The 24,488-nt window shown below is 36.4% G+C and overlaps 3 long non-coding RNA genes across 3 annotated transcripts; 1 reads left to right on the top strand and 2 right to left on the bottom strand.

Moving 5' to 3' along the window:
* Positions 1–1,298: 1,298 nt before the first annotated feature.
* LOC130509880 (uncharacterized) lies at positions 1,299–23,411 on the bottom strand. The gene is made up of 3 exons (XR_008943836.1): positions 23,027–23,411; positions 1,925–2,033; positions 1,299–1,805 (listed from the first exon to the last, which is right to left on the bottom strand). It is a non-coding gene; the product is annotated as an uncharacterized LOC130509880 (long non-coding RNA).
* Positions 7,002–9,153, bottom strand: LOC130509881 (uncharacterized). Its single transcript, XR_008943837.1, has 2 exons — positions 7,931–9,153; positions 7,002–7,819 (listed from the first exon to the last, which is right to left on the bottom strand). It is a non-coding gene; the product is annotated as an uncharacterized LOC130509881 (long non-coding RNA).
* Positions 20,207–21,176, top strand: LOC108837019 (uncharacterized). Its single transcript, XR_008943835.1, has 3 exons — positions 20,207–20,241; positions 20,606–20,847; positions 20,949–21,176. It is a non-coding gene; the product is annotated as an uncharacterized LOC108837019 (long non-coding RNA).
* Positions 23,412–24,488: the final 1,077 nt, after the last annotated feature.

The raw sequence follows: 24,488 nt of genomic DNA, 5'->3' as shown, positions 1-24,488 counted from the left end.
TATAAAATAAATAAATATTAATAAAAAAATCAAAAAATAAATAAAAATTCATAAAATTAAATTTAAATTCATAAAATTAAATAAAATTCAAAAAAATTCAAAAAATCAAATAAAAATTCAGAAAATCAAATAAAAATTCAGAAAATTAAATAAAATTCATAAAATTAAATAGAAATTCAAAAAATTAGTAAAAAATCATAAAAATAAAATAAAATTCAAAAAAATAGTAAAAAATATAAAATAAAATAAAATTCAGAAAATTAAAAATAATCATAAAACTAAATAAATATCAGAAGTTAAATAAGTTTCAAATAAATAAATAACTAATTCCGATATTTTCGTCCGAATTTTCTCGAAAACCAATTCATATGAAATTCAGTATCTGACTTTTTGAATTCTTTTGACATTGAATCGAAAGTGGCCATTCCTAAACGCGTAATAAACTTTCGATAAATGACTAATTCATACTCGCAAAAAGCCTTCTACGAAATACACACTACTTCTCGTAAAAACTAATGTTACGAAATTTGAAACTCAGGTCAGAAGACAAGAGGAGAAGAAGAAGGAAGAAGAGACAATCTCGGATCATTAACGAGACTAAGATACGTCCGACTTAGAAAATTTTGTCAAGGTTTTAATTTTCGTAGGAAAAGAATGAAAATGTCTTGAAAATTGCCGTAAAATTAATGGAACTTAGACCCTAGATGGATAGTCTAGCAATCTAAGTTTTAATTTTGTGATTTTTATTTAATTTTCTGAATTTTAATTTAATTGTTTGAAATTTTAATTTAATTTTCTGAATTTTTATTTATTTTTTGAATTATTATTTAATTTTCTGAATTTTTATTTCATTTTTTGAACTTTTATTTAATTTTCTGAATTTTTATTTAATTTTATGAATTTTTATTTAATTTTATATTTTTCTTTAATTTTTATTTATTTTATGAATTAAATAAATATTTTTTTTGAAATTTTTTTTGACAAATCACCTTTTTACCTATTAAACAGGTCAATTTTTTAGTTTGAGGGTTTTTTATGACACAAATGTCACTTCCAAGGTTAAAAGTGTTAGTGAAAAAACTTCAAGGTTTAAAGTGTGAGTAAGTGACACTTTGAAGGTTTTTTATTCGATTTTCCAATTAAAGAACAGAACTTTGAGATCATGTTTAGAGGCAAAAATGCAAGATTCAGTTCCAATATTTATTCCCCTTCTATGAAATGACAATCGCCTACACTTAGCACAAAATTTGATAAAAAAATAACACTTTAAGATCAGGTTTATAGGTTAAATGCACAACTCAGCTGAAACATATACCCTTCCTATGAATTGGTCAACAAATCGAATCTTTACAAGTTAAGAGCTTGTGCTTAAAACAAAGAGAATAATCTTTCACTAAACCACAGTGCAGCAACAATATTTCATTCTTTATGCAAGGATGAAAACTCCTTAAACCAGGCAAAAACATGAACTAAGTCGGTTAATTGTTCTAATCTACAATACATTTGCTGTCATTTCAAGTGATTTATGGTAGGCTTCATTTTCCGGTTGCTGCAAAGATGAAACAAGTATTCAAAACCAAATACCAAAAAGAATCGGTATTATTAACCCTTGATCTCAAATGGAAAAGCAAATGACCTCATCCCAGCAAGTTGAAAGAAGTGAGAAACTAAGTCAAAGTTGTATTTAGCTTCAGACTCTTCAGGAGTCAAAAACACAAGCGCGGTGTATGCATTACTGAGGCACCAAATGGCAGCATGTTTCTTTGGCTCAATCAACAACGCCTCTTCAAGCTAAGTGATGGCCACTACGCACACAAAACACACATGTTATAACAATCCATATATCACATCAGATTTTTTTTTCTAAATCTTAAAAACTAACTATAAACAAATCACCAAATCTAGAAACACGTATTGTTATAACCTTGAAAAACAGATCCATGTGACGTGAAAGATCAAAACTAACTCGTCCAAGTGGAATAAATGGTTTTTAAATAATTCCTTAGTTCATAGTTTCGATGTAATCCCATACACTGTTACACATCGCAAAAACCATATTTGACTTTCTGGTCATCTATTTATATAAAGTTGGATTTCTATTTATATAGAGATGTCAATCATGGACCTGGACCGCGGGTCTGGCCCGTAAAAAACTGTCGCGGAACGGGATTGGATCGAGATTTTACAGACCCGCAAATTAGCGGGCTTTGCGGGACGGGTCTTTGCGGGACTGGGTCTTTTGCGGGACGGGACGATGCGGGTCTGCGGGATTACAAAGACCCGCACTTTTTTCCTCTTCAATTCTTGTTTTATCTCAAAAAAAAATAAAAAAGAGTGAAAAAGGTAATTTATATGACTTTCCTCTGAAAAAAGAAAAATACTTCAGCAATGATGATTCGAGCTCCGACGATGATGTTTTGAGCTCCATTAGTGTTTTAATTTGGTGTTTTTTAATTAATTTTGGGATTAACAGCTTAGTTTTGGTGTTTGATTATATTTAGTTTTTATTCATTAAAACTAAAAAATTGGTTATGAAATTAGGAGTTATAAGCTAATGAAAAACATATTCTGAAATTATCTTTAATTGGTATGTAAATATGTTTGAGTGTGACAAAATTAACTATAACTATTTTATTTGGTTAAGATAACATGAACAAGACTAAGCTCTGATCAAAGCGGTAACGAGAATAAGCTATGGTTAGAGCCTTCATCGACTAATCTATTTAATTCTATAACAATGATGTCGTTTAGCTGAAAGAGTTAGTCTTGTTACTGATTAGAGCCTTCTTCGATATGTATTTTATTCTTCATGTTCTCTCGTTACTTATCATTGTTATCTTGTTACATCAATAGAATAGAATATACATTAACATCTCATTTTTACATGCACTTTTTGTTTGGTTATGACTTCATATATATATATAATCATCTCATGTTCTATATGCACTTTTAATAGAGAAAATATGCATAATATATTACAAATTTTGAAGAATTTGCATTGTAGACATTTCATGTATATTAATTATGTGAACTTGGTTATGTAGGGGAGCAGCCTGAGGCATCTTAGAGTAGCATGCAGCATCAGGAAGTGTTCTGGGCCTGCAGTGTCAAGCATGATCAGATACATTACATTAACGTATGTCCCGCGGGACAGCCTGTAAAGGAGTGTGCAATTTGCGGTACGGGCTTGGGACGACCTTTTAGAGACCGCAGCCCGCGCGGGCCTGACCCGCCGTGACCCGCAAAGAGATGAGTCCGCTGCGGTACGGGACGGGATGGGACGGATCAACCTGTTTGACATCTCTATATTTATATATAATACAGTTTTCTTCCCTCCTGAGGGGTCCACGTCGGATTCCACGCTGGAAACACCCACTTTCAGAGCGTGACACGCGTCGATGTAAATGAAACTCGGCGTATTGGTGTATTGGGCTCTGGGTCGAGATTGTATTCGAGGCCCGTGTTACTCTCCGGTCCAGCGAAACCCTAATCATTGTAGACTCGGTCATTCGTCGTTTTCGCGTCTTCGCTCACTTCGATCGCGACGAGACGATACAGTTTCCGTAACAGTATGCGTTGTGATTCTTTGTTTCCTCTCCTCCAATCGTAAAATTTTATTCCATTCTTTCTTCTCCTTTTGTACGAACACCACCCATGAAGATTCCTGACTGAGTTTCTCATCTGGGTTTACTCCTTATTTTAAGATTTATTTTGTTTTCTCAAACTCGCGACCCTTAGCTTCCTTTCTACCAACTCTCTCATCTTCCGCCGCCGTCGAATTTCATCATCAAAGGAGAGACTGCTCCGCCGCGGTCGAATCAAAGGAGTTTCTAGGGTTTTGGGGGTTGGTGTCGTGGACATCCGAAGCCGTGGTTTCAGTACTATATCGTGTGAGATCAACGATGCTCGGAAGTTAAGAAGAAGAGGTAAAGTAGGTTTGTAGTGTTATATGTAATAGATATTGCAGTGCTTATGGATTTAATGGTTTGCTTTATTTTTAATTTGTGTTGCAGCTAAATCTGATGATTTCCTACAAAGATCGAGGATTACTACATAGGACTGGAGAGGCTCTATCGGGAGAGACTATCAAAAAGCAACACAATCATTTCCGTCGCCGGCGAATTACTCTCACTCGAAAATAAATGTAAACTTCTTAATCGCTTTGCTTGAGAGAGTCTACGCGAAGTCTTCGTCGGAGGGATTTAGATTTTTATTTTCTTTACAAATAAAAAAAATTAAGGCTTTTTTGTTGTTGTTCCTCTTAACATATTTTGAAGAATGAAGAGGAACTTAGACGACAGCAACGATGAAAAGCAGCCTGAGCGAAAGCGCCCTGCTCTTGCTAAGGTTTGTTAATATTCATTCATTCATCTTCTTTGATTTTTTTTTAATTCTGTTCTATCGAAGTACCTCGTTTTCTGTTGGTGCAGTGTGATTGTTGAGGCGATGAAAGTTGACAGCTTGCTGAAGCTCTGCTCCTCTCTGGAACCTATCCTCCGCAGAGTTGTATGCTCTGTTTTTTCTCTTTGCTTTTCTCTTAATTGCTTTGTTTTACCAAGTATTCTTGGTTTTCTTTGTTCTTTTAAGCTATTTTAGGTATGAATCAGTTTTGTTCTGTTAAGGCCTTTGGTATGTCTATTTGTTTGGTGTAGGTGAGTGAGGAAGTGGAACGTGCTTTGGCTAAGTTCATCACGTCTAGGCTATGGTCAAAATATATAGTGCCTGTTCAGAGAAAATAATACGGAAGTCTGAGAAACTCTTAAGAGAGAAAAGAAGTGAGGGTACACAACCAAGTTGGATCTTGAAGAAGAATTCTAGCTCTCTCTGGTAATGTTACCTCTTAAGTTAATCAAAGCTTTCGGATTAACTGCGTATGTGAAACGATTCTCTGTTTCCGTTTGATATGCTTCAAAAAGATTCAAGAGCATAACATTGATGCCCTTATGTGTTTATATGATTAGGTGATATGTGTGGGTTTACAGGAAAATGTAAACTGTTACGGTTTGTCACTCCCTCTTTCCCAACATTTATTTGTAATGTAGTTTGGTTTTGGTAAACCCTGTTTTATTTGGTGCCTCCTGTTTGCAAACAGGTGGAAGGTTTGCTTGGTCAGTTTAGGTACAGGTTTACCAAACAACAAAGGACTCATTAGTAGGCCTGGTGCAGTGAGCTACTCGACACAATGTACAATGGTCGTCTTCTTCCCAATTCTTGAGCCGGTATATAGTATACGTCCTCATTTCATCTCCACATAAGATAATTGGTCTGTTTTGACTGGGAAAAATGTATTACTTATTCTCTCAGCACAGTGGCAATAATAGTTATGATTATAGAAGAGGAAGAAAAGTAATACATCATCGATGCATGGGAAGCTATAGGAGAATGGAATGCCAGAACATGTTTTTGTAATGGTTCTAGCTTTGTGTTGTTAATTCTTTATAAACCTAATAGCTTTCTTCTTCTTTAGTCAGTCTTGACAACGATACAAACATCAGGCGTATGTTGGCCTCTTGAACGTTCTCAATTCTATATTTTTCACTTTTGATATGGGTGACTGAAACTTTCCATTCGATGTTTATACAATTAGAAATACTCAGATACACCAAGTACATGACAAGTTACTTAGAGTAAAAGCATATTCATAATCACAATAGATATTATAATATGTGAATGTGGGTTAACACTCTTTACTGATGTTAACCTCATTAAAATAAGTTGTCTAAAAATTTGACACTATAATTTTAAAAAATGTATTAAATACTCTTATATTCCTTAACATCTTATTCTATTAACTAAAATTATTTATAAAATATTTAATAACCCAAAACTTCATTTTAATCAATAGTTTAATTACAATCTACAAAAAACCCCATCAAGGTAAAATTATTTTAGCACAGAATATATAATATCATCTAAAAGACATATACTTCAGAAAAAATAATAAAAACGATTTTTAGTGATTATCAAATGCAAATAAAAGCGTAAAGCTTATGAAATAATTACACAATTTTATCAGAAGCTCAAGATTAAAAAAAAAAAAATAAAGGAAAATATAATCAAATAGTAATACATAATAGATTAATTTTTTTACAAAAATAATACTACAATAAGAAATTAATAGATAATAAGAAATCAAAATAATTGTTACGAAAATAGAATAAAAAACAGAAAAGTACAAAATTAAAAATGAATATTTTTATATAAAATAGATATTTTAAGTTATACTAACTAAATAGATGTAGAATGTATTTTAAATATTTATGTCAAGAATTCTAAAAACTATAACATAGATCCACAACTGTGTAAAAAATAAAATATATAGTTATATAATCGAATAAGAGACATACGGTATCAAATAATATAAGAATGAATAAAACTAGATAACTTCAATTAAACAAATAAATCAAAAATTCTATACCATTAAAATAGAAACATAATAAAACTTGAAATAAACAGTCTTATTTTTGTATAGGAGAAATTTAGTTAATTGTAACGAGAATGAGATTGAAAAAAGAATAACAATCACTTTAAATAATGATTCATATTAATATTAAAAAACTTTTTAAATAAAAAAAAAACAATACTCCCTCCGTTTCTTAAAGAGTGTCGTTGTGACATTTTCACACAGATTAAGAAAGTTGTTGAAATATATGTAAATTGTAATTAATTATACCTCTTTGACCAATAGTATTTTAGATAAATAAAATTATTTATAAAATCAATGCAGTTTGCAATTAATTTTCAGCTGAAAGTTAGTATAATTTACATTGGAATTGTAAAGTGACACTCTTTGTATAACAAGAAAATAAGCTTAGAGTGACACTTATTATGAAACAGAGGGAGTATTAAACAAAAATCAAATATATTTATTTTAATTATTTAAATTATTTTCAAATTATTATTCCGCCCGTAGGACGGACTGACCCTAGTTTTATATAAAGTTGGGTTTACTCTCTCCTGGTGAGAACACCTCAGCAGACAGGTCATAAACTCAGTTTACAGGAGTGCGACACGTGTCCTATATATAAACGTTGCGTTTCATTTAGAAAATATGGGTTACAGTTTATGTGGGCTTTACGTTTACTGACCCATCTCAATAGTGAGAATCCCTAAGCGTCGATTTTGATTCTAGGGTTCACCACTTTCTCGAGAGATTGAGTCGCCGACGCTGACCTTGGTTTGAAATGGCGCATGGCGAGGTAAGGCAATGAGGGTCTCGCCTCTCGCCTTGCGCCATGGCGACACAAAGCGATCGCTTTGTGTACGAAGCCAATAACAGTAAATAACATCATTTTACTACACGTAATGTTCAAGTATCAAGTAATGTTCAAGTATCAAAAAAGTGTTATGAAAAACATTGTAAAACTCTTACTTAGAAGGTCAGATTAGGGTTTGGAGATAAATCTATGTGAAGCCAAAGCTTCAATTACAAACCTAGATCGGTTTAATAACCTAATTGTGGACAAACCAATTTGGTTTAGCTTAAATTTGATAAGGCAACGCTTTGGTCGCTATAGAAATTACTAAGAAAGCGCTTAAAGCGAGCGCTTTGTGTATGTTGCATTGCCTTGAGGTGTCAAGTCGATGAGGACATCGCAACACCTCGCTTTGCGCCATGGCGACCAAAGCGAGAGCTTTTTTAAACCAAGACGCTGACGTGATGAAGCTGTTGGCGGTTGTCTCACGTCCTTCGGTCTTCTTCCTACCTGATCGAAACGTTCACCGTAATAGACACATCGCCTTAAAACCCTTTTTAATCAAACCACTACGATCTATTATTAAATGTGAGCTTCTCTTATGTGAGACAGTGTACCTGCAACTATAAAAGAAAGTTAGACATCATCTTCTCAGAATCATATTTTCAATCTGATTAACTTACGAAATAAACTTACTCTAAGAGAAATGGCTAATACCAAAATTCTTCTCTTACCTTATTTGTCTCAGCGACCTCGACTCCTTGCCATGCCATTCCACGACTTCTCCTGTATCTCTATCGCAAATCAGATTGATCTCCGATGGTGCAACCGCGATTGCCGCCCCCGTGTTCGTGTCAAAGCTTCTCCACGGCGTGAGTCGCGTTCATCTTTTCACCGCCGCGACCTTCTAAGCTCACATCCAACAGCCATCTCAGCTCCCACAGTCATCGATGTCACATACAATTGCAGATGATCTCAAAACCGCGATTTGCCCACCATCAGGCGACGAGCCTAATCCCAGAGCTTGAGATCGGCCGATCTAGGTGTGGAAGACCCTCAATCTGATAAACAACTTAAGTTACATCTATTTGCAGTTTGGTCCTTTCTCTTTTGTTTCTTTTTGAATTCAGTTTCACCTAACGAAAGGAAAACTCTAACCGTTTATATGCAATTAAACACATATGAACCTTTTTTTTTTGTCGACATAATGATGTTTACAGCCCATATCGTTTACAGACCATCCCAATTGAACCTAATCTACAAGGACGAACATTACAGTAAATGATATAGCCAACACGGTCAACTCAATTGAGATAAGATGAAAGTAAATGAAGACGCATGTTTCATGAACGAATACAACGTGTTGCTTTTCTGGGTAGAACGCAAACGGTGCGGGAATCATCGACTCCGAAGCTCTACAGTGCCGGAGGCTATCTCCTGCACGTCTACCTCCACCGTATAATCAACATCACCAGAAGCTCCATTGAAGTGCTTCTTCTCTTCATTCGCCTTCCTCCTTCACTCTCAACCTTCAACGACCACTTGAGGGGAACGCTTCCACATCTTCAAAGCAAGCTCGGCCTGAAGATCTTAAGCGCCCACTGAGCACTGCGTACGCGACGTTACCCAATCGAATACAGAGGATCCGGTTTGAGTGATGTTGGATGGAATGAAATGAAGACCTTAGAGAGAGAGCTGAAATCTTCAATCATGAATCGGACTCTGTTATTTAGTTCAACCCATAACAGAGATTAAAGAGATGACTGGGATTAGAAGGATGAGAACGAGGAAGAAACACATATGAACTAAAAACATCTAAATGATCATAAAAGAACTAAAAATAAATACTAAAATTCATTAAAATAATTAGATATCACATAGCTGTTCGTATTACTTTATACTAACAAGCTTATCAAAATTCGGAATGATTTTGTTTTCAGAAAAATACTAGAAAATGTTGTTTTCATCCTAAATATATAGATAAAAAAAGCATTCCTATATTTTTTTAAAGTGCAACATACATGTATAATAGATTGAAGATGCAAGAAAAGCTTGCAGATGTCAATAGTCTTCCGTGACTAACTAGGCGACGAAGTCACTGATGCTGGAGGCATTAGTCGTTACTACATAAGGCATGCGGAGTGGTGTGTTAACATGTGGATGCAAGGATATGCTGAGATGGAGAAGAATAAACTGAGGGTTTATGTCTTGACGTAGTCGTTGAAGTAGTTGCTGATGCAGTGTGTGTCAGAGAGTGAACCAGGAGGCATGCGGAGTGGTAGAGACCATGTGGACGCGAGATGCTGAGCTGGCGCGGGATAAACTTGAGGAGCAAGTTTATACCGTGGAGAAAAGGCAAGAGATAAACTTGGGGAGCAAGTTTATGCCTTGAGGAATAAGTACATTCCAAGAAAAGGAAATTGTACTTATTGATATGGAAGTTGTCCATATATCCATGTTGCCTTGGAGACTAGGTTTCAGAAACGTGGAGATCACTATAAAAGAGCTATGGAGTCGTGGGTATTCCAATAAGACACTGGGGGCTATTATTATAGAGGAAGGGTGAAAATCCCTTAGGGTGTTCTTGGGTCGTGCTGAAGCAGTTGCTGAAGTACTGACGATGGAGAGACAAGTTTGGGTAGATTAGGAATTGTTCAGTGGCGTGTGTTAGGGTGTAACACTAGACGTGTAAAGCTGATTAAGCATAGCTTGTAATAGGGTTTACAAGGCGATTTCTAATAAAGCAATTGGTGTTTGCTTGTATCTATTTTGTCTCTTGGTTTACCTTCTGCATTACTATATTGTGGTGTCATCTTTGCACTTACAATTGGTATCAGAGCGGGTCACCTAAGTTACTGGTGTGATCCTTGAAGGTGAAGATGTACACGATTGTTTGATGCAGAAGACAATCATGTTGGATGATGGCCGGTGGTATGGTCATTGGAGGGCGCACATGAAGCTGTTGGTTTGAGGAATCAAGGAGCGTGTGTGGATAGCTGTGAAGACTGGGTGGGAGGAGCCTACCATATTTACAGCAGAGGGGAAGAAGCCGAAGCCTAAGGAGCCAAGACAAGGAGTGGTTCGAGAGGTAGTTCGAGAAGTAGTACGGCGGATGCGTCAGAGCCTGATGCAGTACTCATGAAGAAGCAGACGGGTGTGTCTGTGATGTTTGTATTGACATCTAAGCATATGTATTTTAGCTTAGTATGCAATCAAGCAGGGGGAGAAGTGGTGACGTTCTGGTCCAAGGAGTGCATATCTCGTGGGGGAGAAGAGCATGGTGATGGACGTCCTGATGTAGATGGTGCATATCTCGTGGGGGAGAAGAGCATATCTATGTATGAAGATGAAGATAGTGCAAGTCTCGTGGGAGAGAAAGGCATATCTAATGTGGAGGTTTCCAGGTGAGGAAACGTGGTTGTTGAACCAGAAGGGTATTGTGCTTGATTGGCACACAAAGCTAAAAGGGGGAGATTGAAGATGCAAGAAGAGCTTGCAGATGTCAATAGTCTTCCGTGACTAACTAGGCGACGAAGTCACTGATGCTGGAGGCATTAGTCGTTACTACATAAGGCATGCGGAGTGGTGGGTTACCATGTGGATGCAAGGATATGCTGAGATGGAGAAGAATAAACTGAGGGTTTATGTCTTGACGTAGTCGTTGAAGTAGTTGCTGATGCAGTGTGTGTCAGAGACGTGAACCAGGAGGCATGCGGAGTGGTAGAGACCATGTGGACGCGAGATGCTGAGCTGGCGTGGGATAAACTTGAGGAGCAAGTTTATACCGTGGAGAAAAGGCAAGAGATAAACTTGGGGAGCAAGTTTATGCCTTGAGGAATAAGTACATTCCAAGAAAAGGAAATTGTACTTATTGATATGGAAGTTGTCCATATATCCATGTTGCCTTGGAGACTAGGTTTCAGAAACGTGGAGATCACTATAAAAGAGCTATGGAGTCGTGGGTATTCCAATAAGACACTGGGGGCTATTATTATAGAGGAAGGGTGAAAATCCCTTAGGGTGTTCTTGGGTCGTGCTGAAGCAGTTGCTGAAGTACTGACGATGGAGAGACAAGTTTGGGTAGATTAGGAATTGTTCAGTGGCGTGTGTTAGGGTGTAACACTAGACGTGTAAAGCTGATTAAGCATAGCTTGTAATAGGGTTTACGAGGCGATTTCTAATAAAGCAATTGGTGTTTGCTTGTATCTATTTTGTCTCTTGGTTTACCTTCTGCATTACTATATTGTGGTGTCATCTTTGCACTTACATAGATTACTATCGGATAGAATTTACCGGAAAGGATAATTGCTTCAAACGCATAAAAATCAATTAACAGAGTTAGAGTCACCTTAATCATTCTTTGGCAAACTATACAGTACAGAATAATTATAACTCACTAATATATCATTGACAATGAATGTGACACATGTTAATTAGTTTTACAAGCAAATGACTAAATTTATTTTTTTTATTTGAGTAGAATATAATTTGAGTAGAATAATTATAACTCACTAATATATCATTGACAATGATATGGCCTCTCTCTCTCTCTCTCTCTCTCTCTCTCTCTCTCACTAATTATTTTTCAAATTGATAATAGCAATTGAACATATACTTTAGTTTGTAAATCGTGTTGTTCATCATCTACATCTACTGCATGTATGCTCAATATATAACAAACCTATTGTACAGATTATATTTATAAGTTTTATAAACATATCGGTTGATTTGGTTGGTCCCGAGAAAAACACACATAGTGTTGCATAGTGGATTAGTCTAAAAACGTACCACACTGTTTGATCCGAATTTAGAATACATTCGGACTAATGTCTGGAATGAACCGATCATCTGTTACGACTCACCATATAAACCACTTAAGTAAAAACTCAAACTAAGACTGGCAAAATAGTGATAATTTATAAGTTAGTCAATATCAAATTCTAATCAATTATTTTGATATATAATATACCTATAAGATTCTAACAAACATGTATATGTATAAATAGCAATGATAGTTTCATAGTATCTATTTATCTATTTTAAAATATTTATAGTTACAGCGAAGAAGGTATTTATTTTATACCATTTATATCATTAGTTTTAAGAAAAAAATTACTTATGAAACAAATATATAATTGAGGGCGGAAATAATTTTACTATACTAATTCCAATCTACTGTAATTTTATAAAAATCTTTTTTTTTTTTTTTTTTGTCATCAACAAACACAGACTCATATAGACTCTGCACACCAAACTGGTAGCTCCGCATCCATGTGAACGACGAAAGACGATTGTTGTCTGGCACTGCGTGCTAAACGATCCGCCCTTGTATTCTCCGTTCGTGGTACATGAATAAGCTGTGAACTTTGGAAGCTACTTTGTAGACTCTTAATATCCTCCAGATAACTTGCAAACGCTGGCCACTCCTCTGGTTCCGAAACCATCTTCACCAACTGAGAACAATCCGTTGCAAACGTAACCTGAAACTGTCGCAAATTTTTCATACATTCCATTGCCCAAACCAAAGCTTCCACCTCCGAGTGTAGGGGTGATATACTGGCTCGAACATTTCGTGCCCCCATTAATCCCTCGAATCCCTCTAAAGTGCTATACCAACCCTGTCCCGAGAAAGAATCCTTATCCTTCCACGAACCATCAATGAAACACCATCTTCCTGGAATTGTGATAGGTTGATGTACCTGGTGCGGAAGATTTCTTCTTACATCTAATTCTTGTGCCGCAGCCCACATGGTAGATTCCGTTTCTGCCAATTTTAGTGTATCCAATGCATCCACATCCAGATTACTAAACACCTTATTGTTTCGTGCCTTCCAAATATACCATAGTATCCATACAAATTGATGATCATTCATCTTTGGGAGAACTCGCCAGAACAAATGATCCATATTTGTGAACAGTGCTTCCGTAGGAAAGATATCTGGATTTGTTGGTATCTTTGATAGTGCCCATACCTGCCGAGCTGGAGGACACTCAAAAAATACGTGGTTTAATGATTCCTCAGCGTGCCCACATCTATCACACCCAATATCCCCATGCAACCCTCGGGCTTTAAGATTCTTTTTCACCGCAATACACCCTGATACAATCTGCCATAAAAAGTGCTTCATTTTTGGTGGGCACCTCACCTGCCAACAATGGGCTTTCAAGCCATCCACTGTCGGGCCAAAGAGAGGTGGCGGTTTTCTTTTATCTGGGTAGAACCTTTCCACCTCGTAGCCTGATTTAACCGTATATCTTCCATAATTAGAAAAATGCCAACCATCCTTATCTTCCATGTTATTTTTGCTGAGTGGTATACTCTCAATAATCTTCGCATCCCGCGGGTCCACCAAAGCCCGAATGGCTTGAGAATTCCAAGTCCTAGAACCTGGAATAATAAAAGAATCCACCGTAAGTTCCGGAAACAGATTGTGTTGATTTTTGTTTGCTGGTCTCGGGCGAGTGGTTGGGAGCCATGGATCATTCCATACTGAGATAGATGACCCTGTTCCCACCCTTTTGATTAGTCCTTTGCTAACCAGAGATCTAGCTGATACGATACTCCGCCAGCCATATGACGGGGAGTAAGAACGGATCGGTTCCAGGGGTGAAGCGTTCCTGAAGTACCGACCCTTAAAAACTCTTGAAAAAAGAGTATTTGGCTTGTTAATTAGCCGCCAAAGTTGTTTTCCAAGCATCGCCGTATTAAAATTCATAATATCCTTAAAACCCAGTCCGCCCTCTTCCTTAGGGAGACACACCTTATCCCATGATTTCCAGTGTAAGCCTTTAGTACTTCCTCCAGGACTCCACCAAAATTTTGCAACTGTACTCGTTAACTTTTTTACCGTTGTCTGTGGTAGTCTATAACAAGACATCACATGATTTGGCATAGCCGTGACCACTGACTTAATAACGACTTCCTTTCCTCCTTTAGTGAAATATTTAAAGGTCCACCCATTGATTCTGGTATCTAACCGATCTTGTACAAATCCAAATACTTGGACCTTGGATCCGCCTATATTTTCCGGTAGACCCAAATAAGATCCCATACCTCCTATATTTTGTATTCCCAATATGTCTCGCATTTCCTGTCTCCTGGCTTCTTCTATTTTATGTCCAAACTGAATTGACGATTTTTGAAAATTTATCGATTGCCCCGAAACTGCCTCATAGTCCTTTAAAATCCTGAAAATAGTTTCACATTCCTCCTTTTGTGCCTTACAAAAGAAAAGACTATCGTCCGCAAACAATAGGTGGGATATTGATGGGCATGCTCTCGCTACTTTCATTCCCGTTAATTGTTTCCCTTGTTCCGCTTTCTTTATATTTGCAATTAGTGCCTCAGTACACAATATAAACAGGTATGGGGATAGTGGATCCCCTTGCCTAAGACCCCTATGTGGCGTTATAAGCCCCTTTGGCTGCCCATTTAGCAGTACTTGATACTGAACTGAGGATATACATTCCATCATTAGTTTCGTCCAATGTGGATCAAAACCCAATTTATTAAGTAATGCTTGAATAAAATCCCATTCCACTCTATCATATGCCTTACTCATATCCGTTTTTATCGCCATATACTTGTTTTGACAAGATTTATTTGTCCTCAGCCCATGAAACATCTCTTGTGCAATCAGAATGTTATCTGAGATCAACCTCCCCGGTACAAAAGCAGATTGTGTTTCCGATATCAACTTTGGTAGACACACTTTCAACCTCTCACATAATACTTTTGATATAATCTTATAACCCACATTGCAGAGACTAATAGGTCTCAACTCTGTCATCCTAGTAGGTCTCTCCGTTTTCGGAATCATGCAAATATTGGTAAGATTTAACCTTGGATCCATTTCCCCTGTAGCTAAAAAACTATTCACCAGTTCCACCAAATCATCCTTAATTAAATGCCAAGATACTTGAAAAAATAAAGCAGTCATTCCATCTGGCCCTGGTGCCTTTTCCGGATGCATCATAAATAAAGCTTGTCTCACTTCCTCCTCCGTTGCAACCCGTAAGAGCCGTTGGTTCATCTGGAGGGAGATAGATGGTGTTATTTCCTCCAGAAAATTATCAAATTCTGAAGGATCAGTTGAAGTAAATAGATTTCCAAAGTAATCCACAGCCACCTTTTCCACCCCATTTACGTCCGTTATCCAATTTCCCGATTCATCATATAGACCAACAATTCTATTACGAATTCGTCTTTGCCTTGTCAGAGCATGATAAAAGTTAGTATTTAGATCCCCTGATGAATACCACATATTTCTACTTTTCTGATGCCAGTACTCCTCTTCATCCTTATATGCATCCTGCAGTTTCTTAGAAATGTCTATAATCTCCTCTTGTGTCCGAGAATCATCAGTTTGTACTTCTTCTAATGCTTTCTGAAGATCTGCAATCTTTTCTTTCCCATATGGTGGATTATTCTTTCTCCATGCCGCAATCTCATGTCTACAATTACTAATTTTGGATACAATATCTTGTGAGGATCCATTACCATTCTCCTGCCATCCCGAGGCAATCGATTCCAGCAAGCCTTCCTGTCCGATCCATCGTTTATCAAACCGAAATTGTCCTTTTCTTCTACGTACTTTATCCTCAATAAAAGCAACTACCGGTCTATGATCAGAACCTACCATCCCTAAGTATTCCGTATAGGAAACCGGGAAAAGAGTATGCCATTCCTCATTGGCCAAGGCACGATCCAGTCGGCATCTGATCATAACAGCCCCTTTACCTTTTCCTCGTCTACCTTGCCACGACATTTTGTTTCCCCTTGCCGGAAATTCTAATAAACCACTATTCCTTATCATATCATTGAACGGGATAAATGAATTAGCACTCCTTAAAGGTCCTCCCTCTTTTTCATGATTACCAGTTATTTCATTCAGGTCCCCTATTATAAACCATGGTTCCGATCTTGCCAGGCCGTATCTTGTCAAACGTTCCCACACTTGCTCTCTCAGTTTCTGCACCGGATCACCATATACAAAAGTTAAAAATATCTTTTTTACCCAAGGTAATTCCTTCCACATCTATGATCCTATTACTCGTATATAGCACCTGAATTTGGAACTCATTATTATAAAAAGCGCTAAACCTCCGCTCCTCCATTCGGATCCACTGTCACCAAATTGTCATAGCCAAAATGAGCCTGTAATCCTTGAATAAATTCTGCGTCTTTTTTTGTTTCCGAGAGAAATAAAAAATCTGGTTTTTGTTTATGCCATATTTCAGTAAGATAGCTCATTGTCCACTTACTTCCAACCCCCCCGACAATTCCAGCTGAGAACTTTCATAAAAATTTTTTTTGAAAGAGCTCTAAAGAGCCAAGAGATACAGATTTACCGATATCATAGTATCTCATAGACGCCAATAAAACCAATATCCGATGCCTCTTAAACCATTTAGTTTTCTCAAAATTATTCCAACAATTCGTTTTATAATTCCACCAGATATAATCATCCGTCAGATCAATCTTAGTACTCGTCCACTGGTCAGAATATAAATTCATATTCTCTACAATGCAACTATAATTAAATCCCTGTAAAACATAACAAATTTGAGCCCAAGCCCTCTGTAAGTGTAGTCTCACCAGTACAGTTAAATAATACAAACCAAAAAACTCGTTAGACATCCATCTCTCCATCGTTATCCTTCCAAATCACATACTGCATCTAAAATAAACAGTTCCCACCAAACTTTCTGCCATAACTCTTTATCTCCTTTTAAAGTTAATCCCATTGTTTCCAGAAACTCCAATCAAACCAACCAAACTCCGATCGTTTAGTGCCCATAGCCAGACCATATTTTCCACACAAATGAAGCCAAACACAATTTACATAGCAGTCTGTGGCTCCTGCAGTTCTAACATCAGACCCAAACGAACACCAGAAAAAAACAATCTCATTCCAATACTGGAGTTGAACAAAGAGATTGCCAACTAAACAGATAGGAACTACATCAACAGAATCAAAACCACAAACCCCATAAAACTCAACAGAAAAATAAATGCTCATAGAGCTTATTATAATTGTAGAACACCCCCCAACAAGAGCCCACTCTTGTTGTTTAAACTCAGTAAAAAAATAAACTCGATCCATAAAACTATGGCTTTTGATGGACGGCAAGAAGGTTTGCAGCCTTGCTCTCCTGTTGTCCCCTAGTCTCTCCCATCCTAGTTCCGGTTCGAGCTGGAGCCCTCTTGCGAGGGGAAGCCAACGCCTTAGCACTCCTCATCTTTGAACTCGCTACAGTGCTCGAAGTAGACTTGAAAAGCCTCTTCTTTGTCGACTGCTTGAGTGCCTCATCCCCTACTTGCTGTTCTTCCTCCTTATCCTTCACCGGTGGGATTTCAGTATCATCCAGAGCCGCATACTCCTCCATCTCCAGGTTCAAAGCGGCCAGCTCCTCTTCCGTAGGTTCCGGGAGATCTCCCACCACTTCTAAATCCTCCCATTCCATTATCTCATCTTCGCCTCTCTTCAGATTGCCCTCTACCAATCCCTGGAGCTGCTTAAGCCCACTCTCCATCTCAATAGGATCTGAAACAACTTCATTTGCCACCGCTTGCGTCTTAGCTAACTGTGCTTGGAACTCTTGCGATGGAAGCAACAAGTTACCGGTCCTTTCTTCCTCAATCTCCCCCTCCTCCTGTGCCTCCTCCTGTGACCAGAATTGTGTTTGTTGTGGAGTGCTGCGTCCTGGGTCCCCATTCTTCTTCGCCACCTGTTCACTTGTTCTTGTCTCTCCTTGCCGCAAAGGTTGTTGCTTTTGAAGCTTCCCCATCGCCTCTATTGCTTCCCTTGTTTCCCGAAGGTCTTCTGTTACTTCGGTCACCCATTTTTACCCATTTTGAGTTATCCTCAACCATCTTTCCCTTCCCCTTACCATAGTACTCCCGTGTCTCCCTCTCTCTGCTTTGCTGAGGTCCATTCCCATGCAGAACCACACCTTTATAACTTCTGGCTCTATCATCATACTTGTTACCTTCATGCCATCCCCCATTACCCTCTCCTGCCACCATCTTCCTCTCATTGTTTTGCTTGAAACCCTTCATCGTCGGGCACTTCGCCTCGTGGTGACAAAGACTCCCACACTCCTCACAATACCCAATTAATTTTTCGTACCTCAATAATATAGGCACTTCCTCCCCATCATAAAACTCACCCCCCTTGAAGTCCACCGAGGTCTCAAAACAAAGCTCCTTGAAAGCATCCACCACCACCAGCACTCTCATGTGATCGAGGTCCACCTCAATCACCCTTCCTATCGCATCACCGATGCTCTCGAAGGCTTGAACCGTCCTGAACTCCTTAGAAACCCCCAAAACTCGAACCCAAAACGGAATTTCAGATGGGGAATTGTGGAGACCTCTTTGGTTGCCATTTCGCCACAGCTACCATCCAGAAATCAAAATGATATGGTTGAAGCTGTAGCACTCCCTCAATGTCTTCCTCCTTCTCAAACTCGAACTGAAACTTGCCAAGTCCCAGATCTTTCCCTATCACCCGATCCTCTAGCTTCCATATCTTCGGGAGATTAGTGAGCAATGCCTTCATCTCTTGTGCTGGTGGATTCATACACCTCCCGACCAGTATCTTAGCGCACGACTTGATCAAATCGGAGTTGTCAAAATGAGCAACCGTGATCTTAAGTCTCTTGCGAGTCCCCTCTCCGTTTCTTGTTTCACCCATTGATCCCACCAACTGGCCCTGTGCCATTGAAAACCAAATCACAATCAATCCTTTACTGTATTGTATCGTAAAGAAGAGAAAGTCTAAACCGATGAAGAGAAAAACTATTTGTGTAGCGCCTTTATAAAGAAACCAGTATCCCTCCTCCTTCCTCTGCCAAAATCCCCATATCCCCGCACAGAATCGACACAATCATCCCATATTTTCCATATCTGAAAGTTTCCAATCTATGTGTAATATGAAATCACCTCATTATTACCTTGTATCTCATTGATCTCCTCATAAAGATGATGAGAGACAAAAACCATCCGCTAAGTTTCCACTGATTTCCTTTCCTCGATTCTCCACTATTCCATTGCAAGATTTAATCGATCCTCCATATTCCCATCGCGGATTTTTTTCCTCGTCGGAGACTCCCTGTCGTAATCTCACTCCGATCCCTGGATCCCATCGCGATTTCATCGAACCCTGAAATCTCCCTCGATATCGCCGTCGTTATCGCCAGAGTTTTTTTTTAACTTTCTATTTTGGAAGCAATCTCTCTCGCTATCAATGGGGGAGAGAATACAAAAAATCTATTCACCTATTGTTATATTGTTATATTATAACTATAATTTTAAAATGTATGATAAAATAAATAGTTAAAATATTTTAACATTAAAATAATTTGTACTAATAATTTATTTATTTCGCCCGCCCGTAGGGCGGGTTTACCCTAGTCTTATCTATATAAAAGACAGTTTCATCTCTCCTGGTGAAGCCACGTCAGCATCCAGGTCAAGAAACTCATAGCCTGATAGCGTGAAACACGTGTCCCGTTCATCAAAGTGCAGCGTTTCATTTATTCATATGGCGCCTTTGGCTTTATATGATGCGGCCCAATACATAAAAATCAACCACTATACGTCGTAGCCGAAACCACCAACTTTGTCTCTCATCTTCTCCGGCTATAGCGGCGGTGACGATTGCGCTTCATCTCATGGCTGTAACGGACTGCGTTATGGATCTCTTTAATCCCTTTGATTTATTCTCACACGATGTTTCTTTTGATGCGCTGATTAGATGTGAGGGCTGTGTAATAGTAAGTTTCCTCTCCATGAACCTCAGAAATCCGGCTAACTTCTTTATGTTTTGTGATTTTTTTGATCAGGTTTTTATTAGAAATAAAACCTCTTATTGATTGTTGAATTTGCGAAATAAGGTCGAACCCCTTCGTGTTTGTTTGTTTTTGTATTTAATAACTTTTTATGATTTATGCTTTATGTGTGATGGAGGGAGTCTAGATCATGCTGAGCAAGAAGATTGAATTTACCGAGGTATAATCCTATCGATCGTATCTCTTAGTGGTACCGCTCATGATTTGTTTGTTTCATATATATATTATTTAATACTAATATCCTCAAGGTCTGTTTTACTTAGACGAAGCCAATTTTTCGAGCTTACTTTAAAGATTTATTTTACCTATTGATTTGACTAAAATGATTCATAGCAATGGACGTTACTTTGAGGATTATCTCTGCATCTGTACTTGAATGTTATTTTTACTTTTGAAAGTTTTTGTAAATCTAAGTAGAGGTTTGTGCTTTTTTGCTGATTCGATGTCACTAAAATGATTTAGAGCAACAGTTTTTGGTTTGAGATTGTCTCTGAAACTCGAGATTGTTATTATGTTTTGTTTTGTGCTGATTTTGTCATTTTGTGCCGAACAAGATGTGCAGTGTACTCTTCGGTTGTCCAACGTTTGGCTGTCTTTGAGAACTTGAGTCTCACTGTCGGGAAAGCGAGGTTCTCAGAGAGATTCAGGTGAATCCATCTTCCACCTAGATGAAATGAAACTTCTGTTCATTTGGGATCCTTGGCGGACTTCCAAATATTATCTGTAAGAGTTTCTCTGCAAATCTTTCAGTCCAGTTCAAGTTCCTGAGAACAACAATGATCCTGATGATGGATAGGTATGGCCATCCTCAAAAGAAAACTTGATACTTGATTTAGTACTTCAGAATCAAAATGCGTTAAGTGTTAACCTAATATTTTTTTATTGCACATGCTGAAGTTTACTGGTGAAGTACTTCAGAATCGTCTTGCGTGTTGTGTCAAAGTTTACCGGTGAAGTTCTTGCATGTTGTGTCAAGGTTTACTGGTGAGTTGTTGATGCATATTACCTTGAGATGGAAAACGATGATGATGAGGTTACCGAAGATGATGATGAGGATGCAAAGGGAGGAAGATGAGTAGGAGGACGAGGATGACGATGAAAAGATGAGCAAGGGAAAGAAGAGCATAAAAAAGGTACTAAGTGGTTAAAATGGTTTTACATGTAACTCAAACCTCGGAAACTGATATTGTTGGTTCTCTTTGTTTGGTTGCAGTCATCAGCTGGACGCAAGGTTTTAACAATTACTCAACATCAACCTTTGGTTCTATTTCTTATAGTTATTAAGGGCTTAAATATATTTCTTATATTTAAGGGCTGATATAACCTGAGGCTCTTTTCTTTGTGAGCAAAGTCTGGAAGCATACAACTTGCGGAAGGTCAACAAGGTGAGAGGCCTTTGGAGAGTAAGCAACAGTGAGTAAAATTCTTCTGCAGTACAGAATGTGGCTTATTTGTGAGGATGAGTCGGGTCTTTCTTTTTCTGAAGATGTCGAATTGTTGTCCGGTTGATACTATATATCAAGTTTTGTCGGGTGGTTTGCTAAAAAAATAGGTTATTTTGTTTGGTGTGGTTTGTGTCTGATTTTTCATTTGTACCGACCGTTTCTAATCATGAACCGGTTTGAACTTATAGTATTTGTCGTTTTGTCCACAATTAATATTGCCACTTCCCTACCATATACTCCCTCTGTTTTTAAAAAGATTCATGTTTTAGAAAAAAATTTGTTTCAAAAAGATACATTTCTACATTTCAAGACATTAATTAATGAAAAATTGTATATTTCCAAAAATATAATTGTATTTATTAAAATCTTATTGGTTCAAAATTTTTGGGGAATTGTTAATTAATAAAAACAATGCATTGGTAACTAAAATTTTATGTTTTTCTTAATAAGTGTGAAAATCTAAAACATGGATTATCTATAAAAACAGAGGAGTATTATTTAGAGTTCTGTCGGTTCTTCTGTCGTAACATTACCTGAACTTTTTAAAAAAATTCTTTATACTTAGGATAAATTACATAATTTTTCTAATTTCAGCTTTCTATTTTATATAATTGGGGGGGGTGGTGATGTGTATTTTTGCATTGTATTTCATCACAAACTAATGCATTTGAGAACATCGCAGTGTTTGTAAAAGGGTGTTTTGAATGAAAAAGAACACAAAAACGGTGTACTCACTTATTTAGTTTTCTTTGCTTTTTTCAAAAATTAATTTTTAGAATAAATATCAACTCTTTGAGAAACAGAAATAACTAATAAAAAATATCTCAAAACACTAAAAGTTATAAATCATAAATATGTAAAATACAGTAACAAAAAAATAATCTCTAATATATAAAAGATTCAATAGAATGTTTCCTAAGTATTAATAAAAGATTTGCCACCACTAACAGAATATGTTAAACAAATATCACAACTTTTGTACTAATAAGTTAATTTGATAAAAATTGTAAAAATAAGAAATTTTCAACCTTTGAAAATTATATTATAAATTTAATCTATTATTAATCATAATAATTCATTTTTTCATGAATATTCACGCCACTGACAAACAATCAACATAATTCTAATGATTACTGAGAATATAAAATAAAAATAGGAATGTACAATTGTAAACCACAGTTTAGTCAAAATCGAGGACCACAGTTTATCAACATATTATTTTATACTTATAAATTAACTAAATCTTCAAACCTATAAAACAAATATTTTGTATCATTTATTAATAAGTGGGTGAAATTGATATCAATTGTTTTTCTGATATTATTTATGTAATATAATATGATCTTTTTAGTACACTATACACATCTTTTACAAATTCAAACTTAAAAGACAAACCATAAATCATACAAAAAATAATAGTTAAATCAGAAATAAAGTTTATCCCGCCCGTAGGGCGGGCCTACCCTAGTAGTTAATAACCTTATGTCCGTTAAAAAGAAGAAAAGTAAGCCCATTTATAATCAGCTTAACCTAACGAAGAGAAGACAAAGTAGAAGATGGGTTCGGGCTAGAGCTACAAATAGGGGCGGGATCGATCATTGGTCTAGTCGACTCGTCTAGCCTGTGATGGTCTCCAAATCCGCCCCCGACGTCACTACTTCCTTCCTCCACGACGAACTGATCTAACTCTCTCTGTTTTTTGATCAATCTCTCTCTCTAGTTTTCTCTCCAGATGGTGAAATTAACTAAAAAGAAAACTTAAAGCATATCACACAATGGCATTGAGAAACAAAATGTTCTGATTGGGTTTTCAACTTTTTTCAATCTAAAGACATCTCAGTCTCTCAAGCTCTTAAAAATAAGATGTCTCACTCCCAACTTTGTGCCATTATTGTATTGATAACTTTGTGCCATTATTGTGTTGATTCAGAAGTCCACTAGTCCATTTATTAAAATATTAAAAACAATTATATCTATCTAGCTAAATTAAACACATGAATCAAATGTCTTATATAATTCTCTATCCCCTATATATTAATCCTGAAGCATTGCAACATTGTTTAGTAGCCACGTGTCATCATGAGAATTATTCTCAGAATTATTAGAAAAATAGGTTGGTCCATCTACATATATATTATAGCTTTTATTAAATAACTATTAAATTAATTATTAATATACAAAATAATATTCTCTATTCTTTCCTTAAATAAAAGCTACGGAACTTCCTAATATGATTGACATATATATCACCATTAATGATTATGAATAATAAAGATTTGATAATAATTTTTTATCCTCTATACTTTTCGTTTAATTTTATTTTTTAAAATAAATTAAACAATCACATTAAGCATATAATAAAAAAATTTATATTTTTTCTTATATGTTGTATTTCGAATTTTTTAAAACGAATATAAATTACTAAAAGTGGTGCAAACCTCACATTGAAAATTTGTGATCAATGATAATTTTTTTTCAGTTCAGCCCATTGTTTTTAATGGTCCTTGAAATTTTTTAATGATTAACTAAATAAATCACGTAAATAATAGAAAGTGTTTTTGTTTAAAAATTGTTGCATACCCAAAATCAGTATGAACCATCGTCACGTTCATTTGAAATAAAAAATATATGGTTGGGAAAAAAATCCGAATCCAAATAACCGAACCAAATCCAATCCAGAAAATAGTATAGAACTTTAATCAAATTGGTTAGATATATGAACATGTTTAAAATTTTGGTATCTAAAAAACCAGAACCACCCGATCCGGACCAAAATATATTGGGTATCCAAGTATATTCGAACCAAATTTATATACTTAAATATATTATTTTAAAAAAATTAATATCTAAAAGAAATATAAAAATACTTAAGATGCTTTTAAATTGTCCAAAATACTTAGAAATATATAAAATAGTAAAAATTATATATTTAAAATAACTAAATATTACTCAAAATATCAAAATACTGAAAATATCTATTCATTTTCTGTCC

The sequence above is a fragment of the Raphanus sativus genome, chromosome 3, assembly GCF_000801105.2.
Source record: "Raphanus sativus cultivar WK10039 chromosome 3, ASM80110v3, whole genome shotgun sequence".
NCBI lineage: Eukaryota > Viridiplantae > Streptophyta > Magnoliopsida > Brassicales > Brassicaceae > Raphanus > Raphanus sativus.
This window is presented reverse-complemented; position numbering and strand designations above follow the sequence as displayed.